The sequence below is a fragment of the Mustela putorius genome, unplaced genomic scaffold (genome assembly GCF_011764305.1).
Source record: "Mustela putorius furo isolate JIRA1106 unplaced genomic scaffold, ASM1176430v1.1 tig00000228_pilon_pilon_pilon, whole genome shotgun sequence".
Classification (NCBI taxonomy): domain Eukaryota; kingdom Metazoa; phylum Chordata; class Mammalia; order Carnivora; family Mustelidae; genus Mustela; species Mustela putorius.
This window is the reverse complement of record NW_025421322.1, coordinates 710,779-728,744: the sequence shown is the minus strand read 5'-3', so window position 1 is coordinate 728,744 and position 17,966 is coordinate 710,779. Positions and strand designations below refer to the sequence as shown.

Here is a 17,966-nt window from a genome sequence, read left to right as displayed (position 1 = left end):
CCTAGTCTGTCCTTTGTCCTCAGAAGCAGAGTGTCCCGAGCTGGGAAGGGCAGCACCACCCAAGCCGCACGGAGCCTATTTGGGTTAGAAAAACTTCCGCAGAACCTTTCCAGTGACAGTACATGCTGAACACACCAAAGAGAAAGGTCCCGTTGCTGTGGGATTGGAGAGTATTCTCTCCTCTTCCTTGTCATGAGGCAAACACTGGGGGATGCCACATGAAAATGAGGAAGCAGGGGGGAGGGACGATCCTGCTGGAGCTTGTGTATGCAACATATGGAATAAGTTACTGAAGAAAGTGACTCGAACAGTGTCTAAAAGTTGAGGAAGGGCGCTCATATGCTTCTTTTGGAGACAGAGAAGATTGAGGGCGTGGTGAAAAAATAGCAAAATGGGATTAAGATAAACCGAAAACAGAGGAGAAATATTGGGCCAGATGAGCTTTCACCTTCCCTACAATGATTTATGTACTTATGAATAGCTAGACTGGACTTGATTTCTGGGGGTGGAAGTTGCTGGTGAACCTGCATGAAGCCAACATTTCTATAGGAATTCTAGGCAGATCTACAGTTCTACAGGCTGACTGAACATCAGACTTTCACGGTGATGAGGTTCAGTATTTACATGGGACTAATTACGACTAAGTCTCAGACGTGAGTGCCTCACTCTCAGGAGAAGAAAAGATGGAGGGGCGGAGGGAGGGAGAAGTCAAAAGAGAATGAGAGAAGCCGATTATACAGAAATCTGAGGAAAGAAGGGGCTCCTTTTTTTTTTTTTTTTTTTTTTTTAATGTTCTGGTCAAGTCTTTTTTCTCTGTTCTAAAAAAGAGCAGTTTCTATCTCATTTATGACTTATAGGTATCAGAAGTCAGGAGAGACCCAACTGGATCTAACTGATGGCTTCCATAATAGTTTAGACCAGAGAGGGTTGGGCAGAATAAAGACAGCACACTGGTGAGCTAAACGTCAGTGTATCTAACTATCGAATTGTCCACAGGGCTAAGTGGGAGCCAGGATGGTAAGGAAATAAAATGTAAGATTGAGAAATCTGATGTCAGGTGTCAAGTGCTGGATGGGGAGATTGAGAGAATATAGACTTACCAAGTTTAAGGCCCAAAGAGTCAAAAGTTTTGACCCTGAAAGATTTACTAAGGGTTGAAATCCATGGAAGGATTCATGAAATCAATGTAGTCCATTTTTCTCCAGAATTAAAAATAAATAAATAAAATAGGATAGAACAGACTAGGCTAAGATAGGATAAGATATAAAATAAACTATAATAAACTGTACTAGAGGAGTATTACATTCTGCACTAAGAATAAATATTGTGTATGAAATTTTTAATTCAGGGGTGTTTGTGTGTATGTGTGTGTGCACACATGCGCTGGGTTGTTATATAAAATACACATCTTGGGGCACATCGGTGGCTCGATGGTTAAGCATCACCTTCGGCTCTGGTCATGATCCCAGCATCCTGGGAACAAGCCCTGTGGGCTCCTGGCTCAGCAGAGAGTCTGTTTCTCCCTCTCCCTCTGCCTTTCCCCGCTGTTCATGCTCTCTATCTCTCTGTCTCAAATAAATAAATAAATCCTTAAAAAATTGTTTAATAAAATAAAATAGACATCTTACCATGTGTGTTTACCAAAAAAGTCTGAAGCCTCTAGTAAGTAAAAGCTTCAAAGGAAATGGGGGAGGAGGGAGGAAAAAAATGTAAAATTCATGAAAATTAGATTTTTCTGCATATAAAACAGTTCTAACGCCCTCCTTGAAGAATGGAAGCCCAAACAAACAAAATAAAGTGCCCAAAGTTCTAGGGTTCATGACAATGCAGAAACTGCAATCTTCATGCCTGTACTGTAAGCGCCTAGCATTAAATTTTTGATTGCCAAGGGATCTATTTCCTAAGACATCCATCTTTTTTAATATATATATTTTTATTAATTTATTTATTTTCAGCATAACAGTATTCATTATTTTTTCACCACACCCAGTGCTCCATGCAATCTGTGCCCTCTATAATACCCACCACCTGCTACCCCGACCTCCCACCCCCCGCCACTTCAAACCCCTCAGATTGTTTTTCAGAGTCCATAGTCTCTCATGATTCACCTCCCCTTCCAATTAACCCCAACTCCCTTCTCCTCTCTAATACCCCTTGTCCTCCATGCTATTTGTTATGCTCCACAAATAAGTGAAACCATATAATAATTGACTCTCTCTGCTTGACTTATTTCACTCAGCATAATCTCTTCCAGTCCCGTCCATGTTGCTACAGAAGTTGGGTATTCATCCTTTCTGATGGAGGCATAATACTCCATAGTGTATATGGACCACATCTTCCTTATCCATTCGTCCGTTGAAGGACATCTTGGTTCTTTCCATAGTTTGGCGACCGTGGCCATTGCTGCTATAAACATTGGGGTACAGATGGCCCTTCTTTTCACTACATCTGTATCTTTGGGGTAAATACTCAGGAGTGCAATTGCAGGCTAAGACATCCATCTTAAATAAAGGTTTTGTCTGCTGTGTGACACAGCTACCAGCAGAACAGCCAGATAAGGAATAAGGCTTCCCTTCCCCCCACTTCCCCACTTTCGCTGGCTTCGGAGACCTCTGGGTAACCCAAATAACTGAGCACTTCAGTGACCCTCCTTCTCCCTTCCAACACCCTAATTCCTGCTCTTAGGCTTTAAATTAGCTAATAAAGAGTGAACTTGCAAACCTTAGACATGCTACACTCAGTCCCTAATGAAAGCAGAATTCCAGGTTCATTCTCTCTCTCTCTCTCTCTCTCTCTCTCTCTCTCCCTTTCTCCCTCTCTCCCTCTATCCACCTCACCCCTTTGATTTGACTTCACTGGGTGACCTTTGGGTGTGCCATAATCCCTTCAGGAATCCTGAGAAATGAACACCGGTCTTCAAAAATCCCTTGCCGGTTTTGCTGAAGTGGGTCCCATGATCAGAGTAAAAACTATAAGGACCAATGTAGCCACAACATTGGCCCAGGCTGGGGACATGTCTGCAGGGACCCCCTACAAATAATACCAGCTGGGTCTGCCTAGTGCCACAGGCATTTTTAGCCGAGAGTTATCACAGTATAAGCTGGGACAACACAATAATGCCAGTAAATGCTTGTTTTCCCCTAAACTGTAAGGGAAACGGGTTGAGAGAGGAGGCATAGGCAGAAAGGGAGGCACCACAAGACAAGCTTCTGCTTTGAGGACTGTCTTGGGCCAGTTCTACCACTAAGCTAGACAACAGACTGGTAATGACAAGTCTCTGTTCTGCCACCCACCTAACTTGGGCACTCAAGTTCCATAACCCCCAGTATTCTTCCTCTGTCAATTGGCACCAAATACTTGAACTAAACCCCACTGAGGGCTACCAGCATCCATTCGCTTCTGTTTGTTTCCTAACAGTAGCCAGACTTTATCTCCTTCCTCCATGTGACCCAAGGGTAATGGACTCCACACCCAGCTCCAAGACTGGATCCTGACTCGTCTACGCCAATCCCAGTAATCCCACCTTTCCTCTCCAGTAATTGGCTCAGGCACCCAAGCCAGTCACTGTAGGCCACCCCTGCATTCCCCCACTCTCTTATGCAACGGACACACTGCCTGTGCTGGCTAATCAGGAGAAGAGAATGACTTCTTTCCCATGGTTGTGTAAGAAATTTTTCTTCTCAGGGTGCCTGGGTGGCTCAGTGGGTTAAAGCCCCCGCCTTCAGCTCAGGTCATGATCCTAGGGTCCTGGGATCGATCCCCGCATGGGGCTCTCTGCTCTACGGGGAACCTGCTTCCCCCACTCTCTGCCTGTCTCTCTGCCTACTTGTGATTTCTGTCAAATAAATAAATAAGTATTTTTAAAAAGAGACACTTTTCTTCTTTTCTTCTTTACATGAATAATGAAATGGGCAACTCCAGTTGCTACTGACAGAGTTCTACTACCACGAGGGAAAGTAGCCTTGGCTAGAGCTGAAGCCCTGGACGGAAGAGTAGAAAGAGAGGACTAACCGAATCCTCACCAACCTGATGGGCTAACAACCATGAGAACACCATACCTCTGGATTTACAGTTGAGACAATTATAATTTTCCTTATTGATTAATGCAGTTTTTGAGTCAGGTTTTCAGTTACTCCCTGCTGACTGAACCATAATGCAGTAAGGCAAGAGTGAAGATTAGATATCTATGTAAAAACACGTTATAAACTGCAGAAAATATATACAAATTTTCTCAAAATTGTAAAGTTTCAACTAACCTAGACAGAGGGTTTTTTAGGAAAAGTCTTAACTACTATGAGCCTCACCTCCTTTCTTTTGGGATATATTTGCCCTCTATCCTGACCTCTGAACAGGGATTGTATTCTGTAACAACACCTAGTGCATTATCAACACTTAATAAATGCAAAATAATGTTGTGTTAACTACAAATTGCCAGCAGATGTTCTTAAGGCTTTGGAACCTTCAGGTGAAACTGACTGTACAAAATAGTAGTTGAATTATTACATCATCCATCTCAGTAATGAAGACTGTCTGTCTCAGCACTGAGATTTCAGGTTAGACTGTTGCTGCAGGGTTTAAGGTTTAAGGTTTATTCATGCTCAATATGCGTCCCCAAAGGCAGGTTTTGGGAAGAGCCAACAATCAGCTTCTCTGTACATCACCATCTTGAATTATTTTGTTCAAAGACAAAGCTCAGCATCCAAAACAAGATGTCAAACAAGAAGACGTCAAAAAAAGAAGTTTCAGGCTAAAATGGAAGACAAGTACTCCCAGCAATGCAGACAAGTAACCAGGAGCATTACCCATAAGTGGTTAATAAGAAGACAGAATGGCAAGGTTCTTTAGAAGAGCTAGAAGGAATAATCTCAGGATTCCTGCACCCTCAGAAAATACTCCTCCCACCCAGTGAGTTTTAACCCTGTCTGTTGATTCAAATCACCTGTGGAGGGTTTTTTGGGGAGGGGGGTAATTAGTACCATATGTCCCTGAGCCCCACCCCAGCTAATTAAATCAAAATTCCTGGGGGAGTACCAACATCATTAATAACACCACTAATATCACCTAGGAACCCACTAGAATGCAGAATCTCAAGCTCCACTCAAGCCCCCATCCAAGACCCACTGAATCACAATTTGCATCTCAACAAGATCCTCAAGTGATTCTTCTGCCCATTAAAGCTGAGATACAGCAAGTTCAGAAAACAAAGTTTCTTTTTACTCTCCTTATAGTTCCAGTGCTAACAGTGTGGAGTAGTAGGGAAGCCCGACTCCACAGAGTCATTCAGCGACCCGGGCTCTTTCTTTTATGTTGCTCTGTCTTCCCTAGGACATTGCTGACTACTGCCTGGATTACTGTGGGGTCCAAACAGCAGCAGGGGAAGAGAGCACTGACAAAGAACCTTTGATTGCCCTGACGTCTAACACCAGAACTGCTATGCAATATTGCTGCTCTGAAACTTTTTTACAGGACCACATCTAAGTCAAAGGACGCTGAGCAATCTAGTCTACTTATGTGCCTAGGAAGGAGGAGAGGACAAATTTTGGTGAACAAAGATCAGTCTCCATGTTGGACACATAGTAAGTGCCCAATAAATGACAGCCATTACCAGAGCTATTATCATTAACCAGGACATATGTTTTACTAGCTTAGAATACAAGCAGTGTCGAATTTATTTTATTATTCTAGTGAATTGCTTGAGATCCAAAGACCTTAACAGCAGGGAGTCTGAAACTCCTTCCTTAGGGCCTTTCTCATTCCTCCATGGTCCAACATCCTACAGCCTTTTTCAGTTCTAACAGGTCAATCACGCTCCCAAATGCCAGATGAGAGAAATAACTAGAAAGTTCTATTATCTCACCAGTGCCATTGCTTTTGTGGCTACCTCACAGGCATACCAAACACTGGCAAAATTACTGACTTCTACTCAAGACCACTTCTACATATACTAAGGGCTATGGCCAGGGCGCTTCCTTTGCCAAACCATAAGCAAAAATCCCTTAATAATACTAACCCTGGGTCAAGAGGTGTCTACTGGCCTTACATTTTTACAACTAGGGAGGCACTCATGTGACTTTTCCTATTATAATAAAAATCTGCTCCAAGACTGCTGCTGGATGATAAAGAGGCTGGTACCATTTTGAAAATCTCATTTCACCAGCATCTAACATCTCCTCAAAGCAAGTATCATGATTTCTGTTTATTGCTTCAGAAAGGAGAATCTAAAAGACTCCTTAGTCTCAGTGACCACAAAGCCAGCACTCAAAACCTAGTCTTTCTGGCAAATAATAATAATAATGTCTGATGTGCATTAAGCACTTTTTATTCGCCATGTACTTTTACAAAACTTTTAAAAATAAGATACATACAGAAAAGCACACAAATCACAAATACAGAAGTCGGTGAAGTTACACCAGCTGAGCACACCCACATAGCCAGAACCACAACAGGGAACACAACATTTCCAGCACCCCCAGAAACCCTCCTCATGCTACTTGCTACTCATTCTCCCCAACCAGGACAGTCACTATCCTGTTTCCTAGTTTTGCCTAATGCTGTATACTTTTCTATTACATAAATATGCTGCAATTTATTCTATCTATCTCACTTTTGATGGGTATTCAGGTAGCTTCCAGTTTGGGCCCATTATAAATCCTGTGACTGTGAGCATTCTAGTACATGTCTTTTGGTAAATATATGTACTCATACATATTGGATATATACTTAGAAATACATATCCTTGCTCCACAGGGAGCCTGCTTCTCCATCCCCCAATTCCACTTCCATTAGAAGTGGAATTGCTGGGACTAAGGGTATGCATAGTGTTCCACTAGTGGATGCTGAACAGATATGGTTTAAGTCCTTCACATGGATTAGCTCACTGAATCCTCATAATAGTCTTAACAATGAAATACTATAATTAGCCCCCATTTTTACCGAAAAGGAAGAGAAGTACTTAAGACTAAATAGGTTAAATAACACAGCCAGTAAACTGATGAATTCCATTTAAATAGGGTTTAAATTCAGGAGGTTTAAGCATGGAGCCTCTACCCATAACCACCACCTTGTGTTCTTAATCCAGGATTCATTCTAGAACTATACCCATATGTCATTTTGCTAACTCATTTCTCCCACCATGCATTGTTATAAGAATTAGAGCACACATACACACATGCACACAAGATAGTTCTGGGAATGACAACCATTAACAGTACTGATATCACTGATATAAAACCAGCCATAAGCTAGTCATTTACATGGGCAATTTGTCTATTTACGAAGAGTTCAGATCAACCAAGGATTATTTTTACTTTATTTCTAATGCAATTAAAAATACAAGGTAGGCAAGGCATTCTCAGTTAGATACAGACATTCTATTTTAACTGGGAAACTTGGAGCCTTACTCATCTCAGCTTCCTACAGCAAGTGGCAATTTTACGTAGTTCATCATTCAACATATTATCTGTGCTGCGAGGTCTGAGGGGATGTACACTGGGAAAGGACACATGGGATGAATTAATCCTCGTGGACCTCACTATGAGGGACATTAGAAATAACTATGACTGACTATAATAACAAAAAGTGCCACCAAGTCGTTATGGGACTAGAGATACTGAAGAGAGAAGAAGTCTCATTGACTAGTCAGGGGAGGCTAAAGTGGTGGTTTTGTTTTAGCTGAATAATAAAGGATGGACAAGATTCCCCTAAAAAGAAAGTACAGTCAGGGAAGAAGTAATGGAATGAGCAAATGAACAGATACAGGAGGACAACAAATGCTTTTGGAAAACAGCCAATAATGGGAGTATGTGAGAAACTGAAGCTTATCCTTGACTGAAGAACCACACTCCTAATATCTACTGATTATGTACTGTGTGCATTCTCCTCTGACACTCACAACGGCCTGATGAGGCAGGCACCATTACTCCCTTTTACAGGTAAGAGTGCAGGGATATAAAAAATTGTTAACTTGCTCAAGGTCACGGCACTGGTAAGTGCCACCGACCAACGTTCAGCTGTTGTCCATCTGAGTCCAAAACCCCCACTACACTCTAATGCCTCGCGCCAGGGGTAATGGGAAATGGATCTGAGGGGGAACGAGGTGCCTGGACTTTGTTTGGCAGGCAATGTGAGGCCATCAGAGATTTAGTAAACTAAGGCCACAATCAGAGCAATGCCCTACGAATAGAATACTTCAAACTGTGGGTTACTACATTAGTAGGTCATGAAGTCTATTTAAATAGGTTTTAACTAGCACTTTTTAAATAAAAGGATAGATCAGATTGGAATAGAAAATATTAGAATACATCTCACATAGATTACAATAGTTTTATAAAACTTGTGTCTCACTTTACATAGTTAATATACAGGTAAGTAAGTAGATAATTAGATAGATAGATGGAGAGAGATCTATGTTTTTATTGTGCAGTCATCTAAAATGTATTTCGTGGGGCACTTGGGTGGCTCAGTTGGTTAAGCATCTACCTTCGGCTCAGGTCATGATCTCAGGGTCATAGAATTGAGTCCAGCATCAGGCTCCTTGCTCCACAGGGAGCCTGCTTCTCCATCTCCCTCTACCTGCTTCTCCCCCTGCTTGTGCGCACTCTCTCTCTCCTTTTCTGTCAAATAAATAAAATATTTTTTAAAAATAAAAATAAAATGTATTTCTTGGGGCATCTAAGTAGCTCAGTAAGTTAAGCGTCCAACTCTTGATTTTGGCTCAGGTCATGATCTCAGGGTAAGTGGGATCAAGCCCCATCTTGGGCTCCATGCTCAGCACCAAGTCTGCTTTTCCCTCTCCCTCTGCTCTTCCCCCCAACCGCTGCTCGCACACACGCTGTCTCGCAAATAAATGTGTAAGATCTTAAATAATTAAATAAAACGTTTCTTACTGTAAATTGGGATAAAAAAAATGTGAAGCCTTCAGCTCTAGAAGATTGCCAGGAACACAAGCATACAGATTTCATTGGAGAAGGGGTGTCTGTGGGCAGGGAAACCAGTTAGAGGATATTTTCATGTTTTAGTAATGGAGAAACTAAATTAGGTGGGAGCAGATGGATTCAAAAGAGTTTGGTGCAATACATATATGTTTTCTCTTATTTAATCTACACTGAAATATCATTCTCCTGTTCCCTGTGCCCTCTACAGGGATCCTCCAAGGACCCTTCTCATTTGCCTGTTTCCTATCAGGAGACTTAACTTCCATGTTGAAGCCCTCCCCAGGGCTCAAGCAAAGTCATCACTGATGTGTAGGTTTGTTTTAAAGTAATAAAAGTAACTCCTCTCTGCTTGGTCCAGTAGCCTGTCTGTTACAAAATACGTCCTGACTTCAGGGAGAAAACACTAGACAAGCCAGAGAGGTGCAAGACAGTGAAGATGGTCCTTTTTCCTCTTGGGCTCAACATTAGAGGCCATCCTGGCTCTCTCAGTAGCTCTGAAGTCCTGCGATCTCCACCTTGGGCTCCCATTCGGCCCTCACAACATCCTTGCCAGATAAGCACTATATTAGTGACCCCGTTTTTTTTTTTTTAAGATTTTTTTATTTATTTGACAGACAGATCACAAGTTGGCAGAGAGGCAGGCAGAGAGAGAGAGAGAGAGAGAGAGAGAGAGGAGGAGGAGGCAGGCTCCCTGCCGAGCAGAGAGCCCGATGTGAGGCTCGATCCCAGAACCTTGGGATCATGACCTGAGCCGAAGGCAGAGGCTTTAACCACTGAGCCACCCAGATGCCCTCTAGTGACCCCATTTTTTAACAGGTGAAGAAACTGACAATCAGAGAAGACAAGCAACACCTTCAGGTACCCAGCACCCTCAGCTAGTAAACAAGGGAAATGAGATTGCAACCCAGGCCCGTGTGACTTCTAAAGCCACATGTTCCCCTCCTTTGGCACACTGCCTTTCATTAAACTATGTTTCCTTTGGATTAAGAAACTTAAAATTTTTTAATTTTTTTTATTATGTACTTAGCATACAGTACATCGTTAAGTTTTTGTTATAGTGTTCAATGATTCATTAGTTGCATACATTACCCAATGCTCATCACATCACGTGCCCTCCTTAATACCCATCACCCGGTTACTTCATTCCCCCACCCCCTCTCTTCTGTAACCTTCAGTTTGGTTCCCAGAGTCCAGAGTCACTCAATGGTTTGTCTCCCTTTCTGAATTCTTCCCATTCAGTTTCCTCCCCACCCCTTCTCCTATGGTCCTCTGCTCTATTCCTTATATTCCACATATGAGTGGTACCACATGATAATTGTCTTTTTCTGCTTGACTTACTTCACTTAGCATAACCTCCTCCAGCTCCATCCATGTCAATGCAAATGGTAGGTATTCATCCTTTCTGATGGCTGAGTAATATTCCATTGTATATGTGAACCAAAACTTCTTCATCCATTCGCCTATTGAAGGACATCTCAGCCCATTCCACAGTTTGGCTACTGTGGACAATGCTGCTATTAACATCGAGGTGCATGTGCCCCTTCTTTTCACTACATCTCTTTAAATTTTTTAGGACTGCCTTTAGTCTATTATACCAGAGAAAGCTAAGGGATGGAACCATATCAGGTATTTACTGGCCACAACTTAACAGATAAGGAGACTGAATAACAGGAAGTTTCAATGTCTCATCTAAGACATAACCCAGTAACAGAGCTAGATCCAAAACCTAAGCTAGCAAAGCCAAGTGACAAATTGCTACTGGTTCAAAGAATTTTAATCTAATTGTACTCAGGGCATAGATCTTGGTCTGGATTTCTGTCAGAGGCCACTGTGTAAATGCACTGCACAACTTCTTCCTTGGAACAGACTTATAATCTTTTCCTAGCTGATTAAACTTGTTAGCATTTTCCTTCACACTCAAATCTCATCTTCTCTGTGAACACAGGATGGTTGCTAGAGAATGTTAAGACAGTACAGACAGATTTTACATACACAGAGTAGAGAACTATAATAACTGTACAATAATGCACACTGGCAAGCATCATATGAACTTATATACACTCAAAGATCCTGAACTGAACAGATCCCCCACAGACAAGATTTAAGAATTAAGTTGCTTGGTTGAGTAAATTTGTCAGCCAAGTCCTTATAAGTAATCAGAAGATCAAATTAAAGCAAACTCCTACCCTTGCCTTGGTTGTTGGAGTTTTTTTTTTTAATGGGGAGGAGAAAAGATAACCTTAAGATAAATAATGAAAACATGTAAACTATAGTATGATATGATAAAATGAACATGAGTTCTGCAGTGAGACCCAATTTCAAAACCCAGGCTGTAGGACTTAGAACAACTTTACCCCTCTGTCCCTAGATCTTCAGCTGTGACAATTAAATAAAATGGGTTATATAAAGAGTTCAGGATATGGTAGGTAGGCAATACATTATATTATAGATGTGAGACTACTATACCCAATATGATCACTGCCCTTAAGCACACTGACCCCTCAATGCCTGGCTCACAAGAGGACGGAAACCATTGCAGTGTAGCTCAGGCTAAGAGAACTGACCTGACCTGGGGCTTATTTATATGAAAGGAGATCACCAGGCAAAACTCACAGTATTCAAAGGCAGGCTTGGAGCTGATCCAGCCTGACACTTATACCCAAGGGGTTGGAAGTGGAGGCCTGGAAAGGCAGTAAGAATGTGTGAGCTGTGGAGATATTCATAGTCAAGTGGGTGACAGAATTTGATTCCAGACAGACTAATTCATGTTGAAGCATAACCTTAGCCATAACCAGAAGAGGCAAGGAGCCAGCATGGGCCAAGAATTTGTCAGGGTTCTTGTGGTAAGCTAAGAAATACCCCTAAAAAAGTTGTCCATGTCAAATCCCTGGAATCTATGAATGTTACCTTATTCAGAAAAGAGTCTTTGCAGATGTAACTAAGTTAAGGATCTGGAAAAGAGGAGCTCGTCCTGGATTATCTGGGAGGGCCCTAAAGGCAATTTTAAAGTCTTCTTTAAAATTGACACACAAGGGGGCACCTGTGTCACTCAGTCGGTTGAGCATATGACTCTTAATTTCAGCTCAGGCCATAATCTCAGGTTCGTGAGATCGAGCCCCACATCGGGCTCCTCACCAGTGGTGGAGCCTGCTTAAGATTCTCTCTCTCTCTCTCTCTCTCTCTCTCTCTCTGTCCCTCCCACACTCCCCTCTCTAAAAAGCAAAAACTGACACACAGAGGAGAAGGCCACGTGAAGACAGAGGCAGAGATTGGAGTGATAAGGCCACAAGCCAAGAGATGCCATGGGAAGTGGGAAGAGGCAAGGAATAGATTGTTCCTTGGAAACTTCAGAGGGAGTATGATCCTACCCACAACTTGGTTTCAGCCTCTGGCCTCGGGAACTGAGAGAATAATTTCTGTTGTTTTAAGCCACCGAGTTTGTGGCAATTTGTTGTTGGCAGCCCTAGCAAACTACTGCAGCCCTGGACAAGGGTTTGGGGTTTGGGCAAAGTTTCAGCTTGAGACTAGAAACAGAGTTCAGTCTAAAGGTGGACGGGAAGTCCATCACATGGAGCTTCACGGGGCAGAGAGCGCTGTAGCCATCCAGAGCAGTTCTAGATGGAAGCCTGATGGAGAAGAGTGAGCAAGTTCTGGGCTGGCTCAGAGGCTGCTGGGGCTCATCTTGCAGGTGAAATATTTCAGTACCTACAGCCAAGCAGGCAAACAGAAACTGCTAGAAGGACTGGTACCGTTCAGCCGATAAATGATAAATACCTTACAGAACCTGGCCACGTGTACTCTGAGTTGGTTTAGGGCGGGGAGGGAGGGAAGCCAGAAAATATGCTCCTCCTACTATAGAAAGAATCTGTCCTCTCATTCACATGCCTGCACTAGGGGTGCAGAGGTGAAGCCAGGCCTTGCCCTCCCAGAGCTCTAGATCTGCTCCGGCCCTCCACTGTAGCCCCCACAGTCTCAGAGTAAGACCTCCCAGAACACTCAACAAGACACATTCTCCTTTAGCCAAGAGCTTCTATGGCTTGAAAAGACCATTTTGTGCCCATATTAGTAAGAAGGGAGAATCAGGGAAAGAAAGAACTCACCATTTCTACACGCTTCTAAGTCACAGGTCAGAGAATCAGCCTTACTGTTAGAATACAGTGGGGCTTCCCTGACCCCCAACAATACTGTTATAACAGGATTTTGGCTTAGATGTTCTCAAAAGCCACACTACTCCATCCCTTCTTAGACACTACAGGAGAAACAGATATATATATATATATATATATATATATATATATATATATCAATCAGTTATAGTCCCTGTCCTTCAAAGAGCCTGTGTCTTCAGATATAATAAGAGATCTAACATAAACACTAAACTATAAAGGGGTGAGTACATTAGAGTGCCACAGATGATCAGAGATCAAGAACGTGAAGAGATAAGAGTTGTTCTCATTGATATGTCAATGCAGGCATGAAAGTGTTCCAAAATGTGAGAATTTCATATTAAACTTATATCACCAATGCCATGGCCACTAGAAAGGGCCTTATCTAGAATAACCATCATGATGATGAAATAAGACAAAGTAATGGTGGCAATGAAAATCTCTTAATAATCAAAGAATTTCTAAATTGTTTCAATTCTTGCCTTGATTGCTCCTTTTTAAAAATGTAAGAGTTTTATACAAAAATCACTAAAGTCCTTTCCAGCCTCCAAATATTCACTGTCAGGGAGATAGCTCTGTTGGCTTTATCCTTAGAGATATCCATGAGTTTTCTGTGGATGTGGAGAGATTTTAGACTTTCAGAAACCTACAGGCATCTTTTTTTAAAGCCGTAAATTGGTTGACATGTGGAAACGTGACTGAGAAAAGAGAGCGGACTGGTCTGCTTAAAACACTGGCTCCTCCCTAAAATGCAATATGGCCAGTTGGGGGACAGAAGACTGATGGGCAGGAAACCTAAGGCCAGGCTGAGACACACTTCTGATCACCTCTGTCAGTTTGGTTCTCCCTTTGCTTTCATTCTAACATCTAGCCATAATTCCTACTCCCCATCCCACAGAGTTCTCCTATCGATCCTTTTTTCTCTTGAATCAGGATTAATTTTCTGAAGGTTGAAAATCATAAAGTAAAAACTAATATGAAACGAGGAGGAGGAAAGAGGGAAGTGTAGAACTGAAAGGCGTATTTAATGCTCAAGCCTCAAAAGAAAGGCTAGCCTACTGCCTCCTTGGAGGGATGACAGGTTTGAGCCATGTAAATTAGCACTTGCCTCCTCAGGCTGAATTTTTGGTTGGTTGCTATATAGATGGTAATAAAATACCCAGTTGGGTGGGGCCAAAAATTGTATTACACTCTTAGAGCACATCTGTGAATACCAGCCTCTTGAACAAATGACCATAGTTTACTAGGCTTCAGTGCTGTCAGAGGCTGCTTCCCAAATCCCAACTTTGAACCTAGCTCTGCCATATGGACACATGGGGTCAATGAAAAATAGTGTCCAAGGGGGCCCCAAGCATGAGAAGCCCTGGCAAATAGTGACAGGTTTTATCCAGGCTGCTGAAGAGAAATGTACTGAGAATGGAAACACTAAGAAGGTGCACGCCTTCAGAACGTGTCTGTGGATCGAAACACACCCTAACAGATTCTTGAGAGAGCCCCTGGCGGCCATGTTAACCTTGGCATTCTTATCATTAAAAGGCTATGCTCATTTCTGGCACCTGACATCGGACACATTGACAGCAATGGGGTTGATGGAAGAGGAAAGAATCTGTTTTGCAGTAAAAAAGAGATTTTTTTTTTTTTTAAAGCAGTTCTCAGATTTCTCAGGCCATTTGAAATCATGCCAGAGAAATACTTGATTTCAGCATTCTTAAGCTCTCTGCGATGATGCTGCAAGTGGTGTCCCCCACGTGTGATGATGTATTTCGGGGCCAGAGTTTTCTCAAGACGTTCCAAGCCTGCAGGCTCCTGATCCTTTTTCAAATTACGAAGATGATAGTATCCCAGTGAGGGTTGTGATTAGTCTAAACTCTCCACAGCTGTGAGAGATGAGTGCACAAATTCCAATAAAGATTCCACAAGCTCTGGACTGAATTTACCTACACGACATCGAGGTCTAACTGAGGGGCCACATAAAAGGACCGGAGCTGCCTCAGTGCTATTCTGTTTCTTCCACAGCGTCAGCTGCTGGGGAGCTGGCAATTGTTCTGGGAGGATGCCTTCCCTCACACCATCGTCACTGCCCAGCAGTGGATGTTCATTTTAGAAGGTCTGGGATGTGTGGGAGTAAAGCAGAACTGGGAAAATTAAACCCAAGTACATGGGAATTTAAAGAGGCCTTGCAATTCATTATGTGAATAGCCAGGAGGATTATAAAACACCTTGTAACTGAAGGGGTTGGCCTGGAGCTGTGTGGGACAACAGAACCAGCTGTATCACCACCCCTAACTCATTTAGAATGGGGCTAGCAAGAAGACAGACTCGGAGCTCTCCGCAGTGACTTGGAAAAGCCGGCAGGGCTTTGTTTTCTTATTCTGGACACCTTTTTCCTAAAATACTTTCTTAGACTACTAAGCAACATAATAATACACAGCATGCTCCTTTCAGCATGTTTAATAATTGTCTCATCTGAAAACACTTGGCTATGCTCCTTTATGAAACATCTGACACTAGGCATGCTTTCCAAAACTGTGCAAGACTTAGCAGGACAAGGAATTTACTTCACTGTCTACACATATTAGAAACTATAGAGATAATAAATAAGCTCCCTCACTTTAGAAATAAAAAGACCAAAAGAGTATATAATAGTATTTTTTTAATCTTCTAATGTGATTTGCAGGAATGCAGAATTTTCTAAAGCTATGGATACAGTCATCAAGTATATCCACCACCATTGTTTACAGTCCACTAAAACACACCTGGCATCACTCCTGACATCTAGAGATTTTTAATACTCCACTATCTATCATTTTACAGCTTATCACATAGCCACACACCTATGTGATATGCAACACTTCTCCTTTTAGACACTGAATTTGTTTTCTCTCTCGAAGGCAAACCCGAAAGACTACACCAATGAAGAGTCAAATGAGCTGTAAGCAAAATTCTCAAAGCACCAACCCCTGGATGATCTATCTGTACATGGTATTTTACTAAAATGAAGATGATGGGAATGGAAGAAGGAAACAAGCTCCAATGTTTTCTTATATTCACACAAACAAAACACAACTACAGGCATTTCCACTTTTAGCTTTTCACAGTCCTTCATGCAAATCCTCTACACGCTAATAGATTTTTCTGAACTACTAGCCATAACACCTCAGATTTCACCATTTCTAGAGAAAAATCAAATTAAGCCTGTTAAACTGGATGGCAACTATGCATTACGCCCCCTGAAACCCATGTTGCAAGGGCAACGTCAGTATCAAATGGCTTAGTCCTGTCTTTCTGCTGGAGGCCAGTTCCAAGTACAATCACCCAGCAAGTCAACTTGGAGGGAAGAAAATAATAACTTTAAAAAGTTGAGTAGGAAATCAGACAATATTCAAGATCCTTATGGATAAAACACAGCTGCAGGCTACAACACAGTAGCCCTACAAATAAGAGGAGTGTTGCCTTCCTGAGAATAGTCCAAGTTGGTCTGATAGTAACATTAGTGGTTGCTGGTAGATGACTGACAACCAGCTTATATGGAGAAAAAAACATGTTTTCTAGCATTTGCCATGTCCCTGATGTAAATACACACAGGAAGGCTGATTTCAAACTACCCAAGTGACATCCTTGAATGGGAAGTTAAGGAGAGATTCACAGTAACAACCCATTCTACAGTATTTCAGACACAATAGATATAACTAACCTCAACAGTATAAATAATAATAAAATGTGTGGAAATAACTAGACTGCGGTGAATTCTGAATATTACTTTTGTTTTTAATGTCATTAGTTTAATTGTAAGTTTATATAATTTACTTTTAATGAATGGTTGCATTTAACAACTGGCTTCCAAAATGCATAAAAATATAAAGGTGGGCTCTAGTGAGCAAGCACCTTTGGCTCAGGCACAGTACTGCCTGCACTTTGCTCCTCGGGGGCATTAAAGACATTTTGAACACACATCAAAGCAAATAAATGAAGCTACTAAATCACTTGGATCAGACTACTTTCAGGATTCTGCAAAAAGAAGTGTCCACCTCTTTGCTACCCCACTTTAAAAATACTCAAAGCTCAGGTTACACTGTTTGTAGTACTTACAGGAATATCATTCATTAAATAACAGCTTGCATTCGTAACACGCTTTACACTTTTCAAAGTAGAGCTTTAGAGCACGATGGGACAGTCTGATCCTGCGTAGTGAATTTAAATTGGTGGGGAATAATAGCATTTTAATGCCTTATCCAAGAAAAGAGAGTCCCGGGAGCTGTTGGTCTAAGAGAGAGGTGGAGGGATGGAATTGAGTGAGAGCCAAGCAAGGAAGCCCAGAGCTGTCCAGACGCCCCTCGGTTCCAGATTCCGTCCTGGAAATGGCACTGTTGCTTAGAAAGCAAGTGGACGGTAGTACCAGACTTTCCTACCTCCCTCCTGTTTTCTGACTCTTAACTAGAAAACCGACTAGATCTCAGTTCTTCCTGATAGAAAAGGGTTGGGTCGCACGAGATATGCTCCAAGAGTATCTCAAAAAACTAAAATTATTAGAGCCGTAACATTCAAATATGATCTTATCTGACCAAACAGCTTTGTAATGTTTTTCTCCCCATCAAAACATACCTGTTACAGCGTAGACACTTGTATGCAGAGTCTACATAGATCTTACTGCCAAAATTAACATCAGCAGTAGTCGTGGCCGAGTGGTTAAGGCGATGGACTAGAAATCCATTGGGGTCTCCCCGCGCAGGTTCGAATCCTGCCGACTACGGGAAGGTCAGCTTTTGCTGGTACTTGCTTTCGTTTTGGTAAGTTCTCCCCAGCTTTTTCCGCAGATTACTTAAGGGATTTATGAACGGTTGGAATAGAACGGGGACCCTAATTGGGC

At 42.1% G+C, this 17,966-nt stretch overlaps 1 non-coding gene across 1 annotated transcript; it reads left to right on the top strand.

The window, feature by feature from the left end:
• Window positions 1–17,767: 17,767 nt before the first annotated feature.
• TRNAS-AGA lies at window positions 17,768–17,849 on the top strand. Its single transcript has one exon. It is a non-coding gene; the product is annotated as a tRNA-Ser (tRNA).
• Window positions 17,850–17,966: the final 117 nt, after the last annotated feature.